The 13385-nt window shown below is 37.7% G+C and overlaps 1 protein-coding gene across 1 annotated transcript in view; it reads right to left on the reverse strand.

The window, feature by feature from the left end:
- The window catches only part of LOC102834192 (calcium-activated potassium channel subunit beta-2-like), a 508673-nt gene extending 495662 nt beyond the window's left edge, over window positions 1–13011 (reverse strand). Inside the window, exon 1 of the mRNA XM_006867707.1 lies at window positions 12598–13011. The gene's annotated coding sequence lies outside the window, so the exon portion shown is untranslated. The remainder of the gene's footprint in view (window positions 1–12597) is intronic.
- Between the last annotated feature and the right edge of the window lie 374 nt (window positions 13012–13385).

Here is a 13385-nt window from a genome sequence, read left to right on the forward strand (position 1 = left end):
TTGACATTGAGATATAATCCATACCGAAGGCTGTGCTCTTTGATGTTCATCAGTAAACGTTTTAAGTCCTCTTCATTTTCAGCAAGCAAGGTTGTATCTTCTGCATATTGAAGGCTGTTAATGAGTCTTTCTCCAATCCTGATGCCATGTTTTCTTCATAGAACCCAGTGTCTTGGATTATTTGTTCAATACATGTTGAATAAGTATGGTGAAATAATACAACCTTGTTGCACACCTTTTTTTAAAACATTCAGTGTTCCCATGTTCTGTTTGAACAACTGCTTCTTAGTCCAGGTACAGATTGCTCGTGAGCACAATTAAGTGTTCTGAAATACTCATACTTTGCAATGCTGTCCATAGCTTGTCATGATCCACAAAATCAAAAGCTTTTGAGTAGTCAATAAAGCATAGGTAAACATCTTTCTGATATTCTCTGCTTTCAGCCAAGATCTATTGGACATTAGCAATGATATCTCTCATTCCGTGGCCTCTTCTGAATCCGGCTTGAACCTCTGGAAGTTCTCTGTCAATGTATGGTTGTTGCTGTTTCTGTATTACCTTTAGCAAAACTTTACTTGCATGGTATATCAAAGAGATTGACCGATGATTTCCATATTCCATTGGGTCACCTCTCTTTGGAATGGGCACAAATATGGATCTCTTCCAATCAGTCAGTCAGATAGGATGTATGTTGTTGTTGTTATGTGCCTTCGAGTCGGTTCCACCCCATAGCGACCCTGTACAGGGTTTCTGAGGCTGTAAATCTTTACGGGAGCAGAAAGCCTCATCTTTCTCCCGCGGAAGGAGATAAAAAAAACCTCTGAAGGTAATAAAATGATTCCATAACTACTACAAAAACATAATCCTTCTGAGAAAGCTTCAGACCATTTTGCAGAAGCTGCCTGATGTGAGATTTTCAGCTTATACAAAACCAGACTTTAAACATTCCAGAATGATCTCATGAGCAAGATTTGCAAATCATCTCTTTCCTTCTCATGTCCAGAATGATCCTCTGTATATGATGCAAAGCAAGAAATGTTCTAGATTTGCTGATTTTTTTTTTTTTTAACTTTATAAGAGTTTCACTTGGAAAGATAGATAAATTTGTCTTTGTGGATAAGTTATAGGGTCAAATGCGTTTCCAGATTTGCATTTAAAAAATTAATAATAAAAGATTTAAACATATGACAACAAAACCAAATACACTGAATTATGTCACAAAGCACAGTGGAATAGCCCTAGACACACATAAGGGCTTTATTTAGAGGAATTTCTAAATTGAATCCTCTTTTGAGAGAAGGCTGTACGGATTGGTTTGGTAAATAATTTCAAATCATGGAACGTCTGTGTGTTGGAGCCTATGAATAAACTGGCAACATTGGGACTCACAAGCCCTTCCTTCTCCTATCCACAACATAGTGCACAGAAGGGATTCAGTGAAATTAAAACTTGTGTGGTTTTAGATCTTAAATCCCCAATCAAAGAGTCTGGTAAATAACGATAAGGCATTTACCTGACTTCACTAGTCTGTGTTTAATTCAGAGGTTAAAAGAAAGGAGGCTATATCAACCAGTTATTTTCAAAAAGGCTCATATTCATTTCAGAGTTCTATTCACTTAAGAGATAAAAACAACAAAAAAAAGTGTATCCATTAAGAAATAACTTTTTCGGTTTTTAAAGAAGTTTTAAGACATTTTTAATGATCTGTTTTGAGTTTCTGCTTATGTTGTTGAAAATTTGGCAGTGGATATTATTGATGGTTATAAAACATGATTAATATCATTGATGTAACTATATTGCACACATAAAAAACATTGCTAGACAATGTTACATATTTTTAAAGCAATAAAATGTTATTTAAAAAATAAACATCATATGCATCTAATATGGTTCTGTTTACCTAAGAAATTATTTTATTCGCCTCAAAAATTCTAATCCCCTACGAATTAGAAAATGATAGTTAAAGAGTTTTTTTACTTTGTTATCTGGACTAGAAATTACACTTCAAAAATGTAATCTTGTATTCTACTACTTGCCTAACTATTCCTTTTTACTCATTGAATAGATTTCTGGAAAATTGAAAATGAGCTCCCATGTCCAGAATATTCTCAAATTTTATTTTCACAATCAGGAAAACACCAAAATGACAAGGAACCTGCATGTGGGATTCATCTGACATTTTCCCTATTTACAACAAATGCTAGCAAATATAACCAAAGCCCTCCTGCCCAGTATTATAAGCATCTTCTCTTTCTTTCCTAAATCAGTAAGCTTGACATTTTGACAGCTGATGTATTCCCTCCCCTCCCTTTAAGCTGAAATTTTTACCCATTCTCATCTGTCACCCTGGCTTTGATAAGGAGGACTTTCAGACTTTTCTTGTCTGAAGCTGACAGACTTCTAATGGAAGGCTCCACCATACTCTTTAAAGCATAGAGTAGCAGCTGTGGGCAAATAACACAAAGAAAGTTTCAGGGAAGCCATCAAAATGAGCATCTGATATGGGTTAATAAGATAAAGAGAAAAAGTGAGAGGATAGGTGAATGAGAGACTAGGATGAACAAAGCAGGTCCAGGTCTTTATGATTATAAAATAGTTCCATGTAGTACTATATTTCAGGGGTGTGTGATTTATATGTCCATTTCATCATTTATACTCTTTGGGTCAAACTGGGCACTGAGAAATTCAGAAATTCATTCAGAAATCAAGTATTGAACATTAACTACAACCAGGAGCTCTGTTAAACACTGGAAATACTGTGATGACTCGGACCTGGTCCTTAACCTCCAAGGGACTGACAGTTTAATAGAGGAGTCAAGTAAGTGGAGTGAAGATCAGGACACAGTGTGATAAGGACAATGACAGAACTATGTACAGGGCTTTCTTGGAACACAGAGAGCAGTATTGTATAAAGATGATAATAAAAAGATAAATTTTGAAAATCTGTCATATTTTTATGACAATAATTTAGGCACGCTTTTTGAGGGATACCAATGTTTGGTACCCATATTACAGGAAACACTTACCACAAAACAATATAATCGTTAGTGTGCAAAATCAAGGTTCAGGGATCTGAAAAGTTAGGAGCTATCTGGAGTCCTGGTGTGGCACTATGAGCTAATGTGTCAAACTGCAAAGTCATTTGAACTGTAAGGTCAGTGGTTCAAGCTTGCCAGCTGCTCCTTGGAAACCCTATACAGGGTCGCATGGGTCAGACTCGACTCAATGACACTTAACAACAACAACATCTGGTACAGGATGAAGTTCAGAAATGATAAAAAAAAAAAAAAAAAAACGTTTAACCGAGGTAGTAAATCAGTATTTGAGATATTTATAACAGTCTAATTGGAGGTGCTGATATTTTTATTGAGTGAGTAAATGAACCTCCATTTATGTTCAGAAATGAGTTATGCTAAATCTAGAATAATTGATGATGTTAATTGTTAGTTTCGAGCATGTTGTGCACAGAAGTCCTATTGTATGAATATGCATTCATTCATCATTAGGGTCACTTTGTCAGCCAGTGCAGCTACAGACGAAGACACTGGAAATGTTGAAGCTGGAGAGTGACCAAACCAGCCCTGGAGGCATAATCCGCTGTGCATTGGATTGCTATCATAAGGTTGACAGTCAAACCCACCAACCTGTCCTTTGGAGAAGGACGAGGCTGTCTATTCTCATAAAAATGTAGTCTCAGAAACCTGAGGGAGCAGTTCTACTCTGTCCTATAGGATTGCTATAAGTCAGAATTGACTCTATCCATATCAGTAGCTTGGGATTGTTTTGGTTGGGGGACTGACAAGACTGGGGAAAGGCCCTCAGTAGAAGTCCGATGGTGTCTCAGGAACACATATCTATAAAATTGGTTGAGAATCTCAGAGAATCAGATAGTTTCTCAATTTGTGCAAAATTTCCTCTTTCAATAAGAAATGGACAAACGTCACATATTCCAGGAAAATCTGTTTCTGGTACTGGTCAGATGTTCAAAAGCCTTGAATTCCTAAATGATGCACTAACACTTAAATGAGGTCTGTTGAAGATGTACGGTACCAAGAATAAAAACCAAAGAAGGTAATTTCAACCAAATCTTTTGGTGCCATAATATACATACTTATGTATATGCATAAAAACATATATTTGCTAAGGGCCTTTGAGTCAGTTCTGACTCATAATGATCCTGTATACAGTTTCCAAGAAGCAATTGGTGGGTTTAAACCAATCACCTTGTACCTCGCAATCCAATACTTATCCTACAGTGCCATGGTGGCGGTGGTGGTGGTGGTAGTATGCTGTGGAGTTGGTTCCTACTCATAGTGACCCTATACAGGGTTTCTGAGGCTATAAATCTTTATGGGAGCAGAACACCTCATCTTTCTTCCTCGGAACAGTTGAACTTGAGGTTAGCCCAACTTGTAACTTCTATGCTACCAGAGCTCCTTACCAGGACTTATACACCACAGCAGAAAGCTTCATCTTCCTCTCAAAGATCAGCTGGCAAATTTGAACTGGCACTGTAGGATAAGTACTGGACCGCAAAGTCGGTTTGAATCACAAGGTCAGTGGGTCCAGCCTATCCGCCGCATCTTGGAAACCCTGTGCCTGGCTGCTATGAGTTGGAACAGACGCGATGGCACTTAACAAGAAACAACAACATATATATGTGTGTATATATATCCCTGGTCCTGGTGGTGGAGTGGGTTAAGCTTTAGGGGGCTAGCTGCAAGGTCAGGAGTGCAAATTCACCAGATGCTCCACAGGGTGAAGATGAGGCTCTCTGCTCCCATGAAGATTTACAGTCTTAGAAACCCTATGGGCACTTCTTAGACTTGACTCATGACAATGGGATATAAATGTATTTGTTGCTGTTACTAAAGTGCCCTTGAGTCATTTTGACTCATAGAGACCCTGCGTAGGGCTTCAGAGGAGCAGCTGGTGAGTTTGAACTACCGACCTTGCAGTTCAAACTGATCTTGCAGTCTAGTACTTATCATATAGGCTCACATGCATATATAAATTACATGAAGGGACTTCAAAAAGGTTGGGGAACCATGGAATAAAGAGATAATACAAAATTTCCAAAAACTTTGGCAAGATATATGTATTTGCTGTTGTTGTTAAGTGCTGTTGAGTCAGTTCTGAGTCATAACGACCCAATAAAAGGTTTTTGAGACTGTAAATCTTTGTGGGAGCAAAAAGCCTCAACTTTCTTTTATGGGTCAGCTGGTGGGTTCAAACTGCAAACCTTGTGGTTCACAGTCCAGGCTTATCCAACAGAGCCACTGTGTTCCCATGCATATATATATGTGTGTGTGTGTGTGTGTGTGTGTGTGTGTGTGTGTGTATGTGTGTATGTATATATGTTGTTGTTAAGTGCTGTGGAATTGGTTCTGACTCATAGAGACCCCATATAGCATTTCCAAGGAGTGGCTGGTGAGTTTGAAGCACCAACCTTGCAGTTCAAACAGACCTTCATTATAGTTAAATAATTAATATTTAAAGTTTCATTCTTTATACTGTTGTTGTCGTTATGTGCCGTGGAGTCAGTTCTGACTCATAGCGACCCTGTACAGGGTTTCTGAGGCCGTAAATCTTTATGTGAGTAGACGCCTCATCTTTCTCCCAGGGAACAACTGGTAGTTTCAAACTGCTGACCCTGAAGTTCACAGCCCGATTCATAACCACTACGCTACCAGAGCTTCTTCACTTTTTGTAATAGTTAACATTATAATAGGCAATATTTGTTGTTGTTGTTAAATGCCATCAAGTTACTTCTGACTCATAGTGATGCTGTACAGGGTTTCCGAGAAGCAGCTGGTCAGTTTGAACCACAGACCTTGTGATTCGCAGTCTAGTGCTTATTCTACAGCTCCACACTAGGAGTCCTGGTAACATTTCCTATGCGCTTAATTTGTGCCAAACATGGTGCTGACAGCTTTCACATTTCATCTTCACACCAATTCCACAAGTGATGTACTACTACTGTCTATACTGAAGAAAGGATGCTCAACAAGGTTAAACAACTGGCAACAGACAGAACTGGGATTCAAACCAAAGTCTACCGGGATGTGAACTGCTATTCTCACACTCCAGCCCCATCATTTGTTGATGTTAAGTGACTTCAATTGGATTCTGGTTCATAGTGACCCAGTATAGGGTTTCTGAGGAGCAAATGGAGAGTTTGTACCATCGACCTTGCGGTTCAAACCAATCTTGTGGTCCAGTACTTATACTACAGTGTCACACCAGGACTGAGGTTTTCTTAAGGAATAAATTTGTAGTCAGTTATTTTCAGGAGTATAAATCTACTTTTTGTTTAGTGGGGGAAAACATAAGGCATTCAAATTGTTCATTGAGGAAACATAAATCTCTTCTTTAGATCCTCTTTTTTTAAAAAAAAAGTCCCTAATCACTGGCAGCATTTGGTCACTAAAGATGGTTAATCTGAAATTCTATCTACCAAGAGTCTCTGTGACCAAATGGAAAGTACATTTAGAAAGCTTACTAGCACCTTTACCTTGAGTATTTTGATGAACTCTGTATACCTTAGTTTGTTTTTTTTAATCTGTTCATTGTAAGTTATAATGTGTACTGCCCAGGCGTGCTGTGAAAATGAAATGACAATATTAACAAGTGTTATTTTATAAGCATCCCTTCTGGGTCAGGTGCTCTACAAGGGTACTAGCATACATTATTACATTTTTAGGTACTATTTATACTTAAGTATTATTATCACCAATTTCCAATAGGTAAGTGGAGCTTAGTGAGATTGAAAAAAACAAAAAACAAAAAAAATTAGTTACGGTTGTATAAAGAGCTCTGGTGGCATTGTGGGTTAGGCATTGTGCTGCTAACCACAAGTTCAGTAATTCAAACCCATCAGCTGCTCCATGGGAGAAAGAAGAAACTGTTTCTTCCTATAACAGTTTACAATCTCAGAAATGCCATATACTGTTTCCAAGAGTTGGAATGGACCTCATGGCAGTGGGTAAAGTCACACCGATATGAAGTAGAGATGGTGGAATTCAGACAAAAATCTATATATTCCTGAAACCTGTGCTTTTCTTAGACGTTTGCATATTGCACTGCCTCTCTAGAATATAAAGCACTCTAGAAATAGTGGGCGTTGTTTTTTGTACCCAATTTGGGGAATAAACTTATTTTATTATACTTTGTTTGATTTATTTTATGACTCTAGAGATTGTTACTGATACATGGACCAGAAGACTGTCTAGGCCAATTTTGAGAGAATGCAAATAAATAACACAATTATTGTTTATTGTGTGTTCTTTCCTATTACAATACAAGCTATTGGGGTTTGGCTGTCCAGAATGGTGTATTGACCCAATGCTATACTAAACCTGGTTTCACCATCCCTTCCCTCTTCACTAGGGTAGATCAGATCAATTTTAGACTGTCTACTTTCATTAAAGTGATGCTGTGGGTTAATGCACCAGAGAGCAAAGCCATTTGAACTGCAAGGTTGGCAGTTCAAACTCACCAGGTGTTCCTCGGAAACCCTACACAGGGTTGCTATGGGTCAGAATCGACTCCACGGCACTTAACAACAACAACCTTCATAGTGGAGTCCTAGTGTGGTGCTGCAGTTTAGTGCACTAGACAGTAAGGTCGGGTTGATTGGCAAAGTCGGCAGTTCAAGCTCACCAGCTGCTCCTCAATATCCTATATAGGATCACTATGAGTCAGAACTGGCTCGAAGGCACTTAACAACAACAACCTTCATACTAATTTTATAGGAAATCTGTCAACATATCCTTTTTAAAATAGAAGATATCTCTTGGATAAGATCAAATTCAGCCAGATTGAATTTTTATTTGCTTTGACATAAAGTGGAATCAGTGAAGTACAATATTTTTATTTTTGTTTTTTAATCTTTTTATAGTAAAGGGTACAAAAAATCACTTTGATAAACTTGCTTGACTTCCCAAAGGTATTCAGTGTGTGTTTTTCTCTTTGGAAATGGTAATAAGGTGTTAAGGGACAAAGCTCTGACTCTGAAGGTAAAAAACTTGCATATGCAATCTAATGTTGCTAATGGTTTTTATTAGAATCTATTCTTATTCTCATATTCAAACATTCAATTCCTATATTCAATAATTTCTTCATTCATTCAACAAATAAATACTTACTGAGTACTTTCTATATGACCCTATTCTATGTGAAGAAATAATACAAAATCCTTGTTCTCATAAGGTTTACATTCCAACAGGAGGGAGACACACAAAATAAAAATGACATAAAATATGTTAAAGGAGTATGGTATGCTAGGGATAAAGAGAAAACAGGAATTGGAAATAGAAAGTATGCAATTGGATGTGATTTAAAAGATGGTTTTCAGGAAAACCTGAAAAAATGACATTTGAGCAGAGACCTGGGGGAAGTAAGGGACTAAGTCATTTGTGTATCTAGGAGAAGGCTATTTTGGGTTGTGTGGTGGTGGTTATATGCCATAGAGTCAGTTCCCACTTATAGTGATCTTATATAGTGTTTCTGAAGGAGCTCTGGTAGTATAGTGGTACGAGTCGGGCTGCTAACCTCAAGGTCAGCAGTTCGAAACTACCAGTAGTTCCGTGGGAGAGAGACTTTCTACTCCTGTAAAGATTTACAGCCTTGAAAACTCTATACAGGGTTGCTATGAATCAGAACTGCCTCCACAGTACATAACCACCAACAACTATAGTACTCCAAGAGTAGGATATTGTTGTTAAGTGTTGGATCAGTTCTGACTCATAGTGACTCTGCATAGTGTCTCCAAGGAACAGCTGATGAGTTTGAACCACTGACCTCTCCATTAGTAGTCCAGTGCTTACCCTACAGTGCCACAATCCCACCACGACCCTTGGGAGATTCCCAAGGGTCTGGCATACAGTACTTTTTATCTTACAAGAGATAAAAGGAGAGAGACTTGAGGAGAAAAAGAGGGACCCATTAGCACAAGAAAGGAGACTCTGTAGTGCAGTGTGTCCTTTGGACCTTGAGTTCCTGTACTATAAAGCTGCTGGACTAGAGGAAGATTCATGTCAAGACACATGGAGATCTCCAAGGAATGCTGGGCCTACAGATGCTGAAAGTAGACAAGAATGTTTCCCCAGAACCAGTACTCTGAATTTGGACTTCTATCTTTCAAAACTGTGAGAGAATGCATTTTTGTTTGCTAAAGCCATCCATTTGTGGTATTTTTGTTACAACGACACTAGAGAACTAAGATACATGACCAAGGAGAAATGTTACGTAGGTAGGTAGTTGGACAGAAGTAGGAAAGTTGGAGGAAATCTCTATGAAAAATTTTCAAGGTCTTAAAATTGGATTGGACTCATCTAGGAAGGAAGTATAAATAAAGGAAGAAGTTTAAAAAGAAATATGAAGCCCTTCAACTTTTTAACATTTTGGAGATGATGATGAAAAAGCAAAGGAGATTTTTAAAAATTCTCTGAAAATAATAAGGAAAATATGTGGGTTTGTGTACTGTATTTCTATCTTTATATTTATGTATACATATTATCCCCTCTTCTAGGAAAACTGAATTAAGGAGCAGAATTCAGTTTCTGAGAAATGATAACATCGAGTTTTATAAGGACATATGCCAAAAAAAACAATTAGTAAGGGGCACTAACAAGGAAATGGCATCTCTTCTCAGTTTTTCTTGGAATGACTTCATTTTTCTTAAATGACTTTAAAATTTAGAGTGAATAAATAAAGGGTGAGATTTAGAGTGAAGAAGTAGAGAGTATGATAATGGAGAAAGATGTCAACATGTGTAGACAGAGAGATATAGATAAGCTTCTAAAGGTTAGTCTTCGGGTGACTACTAATATAATACACTCTTTGAAACAGTCTTTATAACCATGCAAACAAATAGAGGATAGAACATACCAATACATCTACACTGAAACAGCCATGGCCACTTTTGTGGTGCTCTTTTTCTAGTTTTGTTTTTTTTTTTTCCACACACACATATTGACAAAATAAGGAATATATTACATAATTATTATTCTAGTGTGCCTTTTGATTTGATATAATGGCATGAACAGTTTTGGAAGATGCATTTTTCATTATATTTTGATGAGAGAAGAGAGATGATCAAGAGAAGACTGTTCGTTTGAGAAATGTCTGGTCCAATATCTATCAAAAAAGTTGCATGATGACTGTGTGTATACATGAAAGAGACAGAGAATAGGATGAGTCTGGATACTCAGTGTCTTGGTGACTGATATGATAGCTGTGCTACTCCATGGGGACCAAGAAAACAAGAATGACTAAAGCTTTGCTTATTTTTTATGTCAGGGTGGATTCCAGTCTCTTTCTTTCTATATAGCTAGAGAATTGTTGCTATCTATTGTTGTTATTTACAGCCTCGGAAACCCTGTACAGAATCGCTGTGAGTTGGAACAGACTCCACGGCACATAACCACCACCACCACCATTGTTGTTGTTACTAGATGCAACAGAAACGGAGAGAAGTGTTCTAGAATTGTTTCAGTTAATGTCTACCAACGTAAACAGAACACTAAATTAATGTATGAGGCAAGTAGGTTGTTTTGACTAAATTACTTGACAGTTTTCTCCACAATTTACAAAGACAAAATTTGCCACATCTTCCTTATATTTTTCATGTTGTGAGCATGCATCTTAGAGACATATAACATGAAAACATTTTCATGAGTCTATGAAAATCCAGTTTAGCTTATCAGTAAAGTTTTGTGAGTATGACCACAGCAAACTAATTTCTCCTGTTGACAACTTTTATGGTATGAATTGCCTCTAAGATTTGCTTGAAGTAATTAGATTCAGAAGGCATTTATAAAACCAGAGATAGTGAAACTTATTTTAAAATAATTATCAGATTAATGAATTCCATAGACTATTTAGTACTGAACTTCTGACAGTGAATAAAATGTGTATGTACTTCTGTTTGTGTACTGCAAGTTCCTGATCTCTCTTTCTCTCTCTATTCTTGAATGAAGAATTCAGTTATCCAGAACATGGGATTTTACAAGGTCAAGGTCACACATTTTATTGGCCACATAGAAGCACAAAATTCTGTCATGGTTCTCAATTGCACCAGGAGCTCCAGTCATTTCATGGACTGTGCTCTCGGTCACATAAAGACCAGTTAAGAAAGTTCCAGTGGTTCAGTAATATCACTAAACTATTAAGAAAAAAGACACACAACTTAAAGCACAGATGCTAACCACTATAGGACAATGAAATTTCTACTGTGTATGTGAGTGGCAGTATATATATAGCTCAGTCAGAGAAGAGCAAAACACCACTGTCTTAAGTTCAGTATTTACCTGAAAACAAACATACTATACTTAGCTTTCACTTTAATTCATAGGTAATATTGTGTTAATACAGAAGTTTTAGAAGTGTTTGGAGATATTATATTCTTTTAAATACATGTTAAATCTGTCTTAGTCATTTGTTACAATGCATCAGAATCTAGAGTTTTTACATTTATAAAGTAACACCTCTACATCTTGGAGTTATGAAGTAGATCTGGGAAAACAACACAACATCACTGAGAAACTCACTCATTTGCTACATTTCTGTCACTTCACATTGAGGGTCATATGCAATGACAAATACTGAAACTTGCACCATAGATCAAGTTGAGAACAACTGGCTTCTGATGACAACATTTTTACTTTAAATGCCTGAGCCTGTCATTTCCTTTTCAGATTGAATGCTATGGATTCCACAATAAAGTACAAAGCTATTTAAGTTCCTTTGCAAAACCATTCATTATCCACTGGACTTGGGAACTCCAACAGTCCCTCTCATCTCTTAAAGAGAATGGTGCTTTTTTTGCTGTTCATTAAAGAAAAGAACAAAGGCAAAATGTCAAGTCCATAACACCCTCTAATGAATCACCATTTCCATCCCCAGCCTGGGCAGTTGTTTAAAAGCAAGAACAGAAACAGAGAGAAATTCCCTTCTTTTAGTTTAAAACTCTTGAAATGCTTAGCAAAACCTTTAATACAATGGATCAGTCTTTCCATATGTAAAATGGATGGAGGCATCCAATTTTTTTTTTTTTTTAATAGCAAATTGAATTTGAAATAGTTTGTATCAGGGAAATCATTCATTACCCTCCAAGTTTCCCCTTTGAAAATTAGACTCAGGCTATCAAAGCACACTGACCATTGGAATATTTATCTAACAGGTTTCAAATCTTAAGAATTGCTTCCTCTTCTTTATTTTTCTTGGACCTTATACCTCCCACCCACCGAAGTCCTCACTCAGCCCGACCAACAGCCCAGTTGGCACCACAGATAGAAGTCAACTGTTTTCTACATGACCTCTAAGCATTCTACTCCACTAGACAAGCGATGTGGAATGCACACTCAGCAGGCTTTCAGCCAGAACCAGTTTGCCCTCGAGGCATTTCTACCATAAAGCATTATACTATCCACTATGTTTTGCTCTAAGCAGATCAGTCACCCACTCCCCTTTTTCTTCTCGCCTTCCTGCTTCTCACTCCGCACCTGGTTGCAATTCCAGACCCACAGGGCACAGAGCAAACAAAAACCCGCACGAAACAGCAACAGATTCCTTTGTTTTACATGCAAATCCTACCTCCGGTAGTTGTCACATCTTCCTCAAAAGCCACGCTTAATTTTTAATGACAGAGATCCAGTGCAGTCCTCCAAGTAGCAGCCGGTAAGCATCGTTACCTCTCGTGCCTAAAGCCTTTCTGAACCATTAAAGTCACAACCCTTGCAAACTCATAGCTTTAATACTCCCTGCTCAAAATGTCTGAAAGAGTTTGGAAGGACAATAGGAGTGACAGGCACGCTAGACAGCCATGCTTGAAATTAGTTAACGGGAGCTCCGTTAAAGCAGCTTCATTCTGTTTTCAAAGCGTGCAGAAGGTAGGATTTATCAGCCTATGATAGGCATGCTGTTTCTGTTTTTATTAAAAACTGTAATAGGCTGTCTGTTACCAATGCTGTGATAGGTTCAACATCTCTTCCCTCTGCTTTCGAATTCTCATTTTAAAAATCGGAGAAAGGGCTCAGACTTCCTTAACAAGACAGACACCATCCAGCCTGGTAGGTCAGATTTCCAAATGCTCTTTGCCTACCAGAGAAAGAACTCCTTTTGCATATAGGTATTTCTGCATGAAGAGTGAAGTTGGGAGCAAACACTCTAGGATTCCCCAAACAATTCTCTCATTGCTGTCAAGGGACTTTTGTTCTTTCTAGTTAGAAAAATAACTGCTCTCTGGAGTTAGGTCAGAGAACCAGCCCAAACAGGAAGCCTTTCCACTGTCTCCTAAAATAGTAGTTACATTTGCTGTTGTTATGGTTAAGTGCTTTACAGTCAGTGATGTTGTTGTTGTTGTTAAGTGTCCTGGAGTCAGT

Source organism: Chrysochloris asiatica, unplaced genomic scaffold (assembly GCF_000296735.1).
Source record: "Chrysochloris asiatica unplaced genomic scaffold, ChrAsi1.0 scaffold00108, whole genome shotgun sequence".
Lineage (NCBI taxonomy): Eukaryota > Metazoa > Chordata > Mammalia > Afrosoricida > Chrysochloridae > Chrysochloris > Chrysochloris asiatica.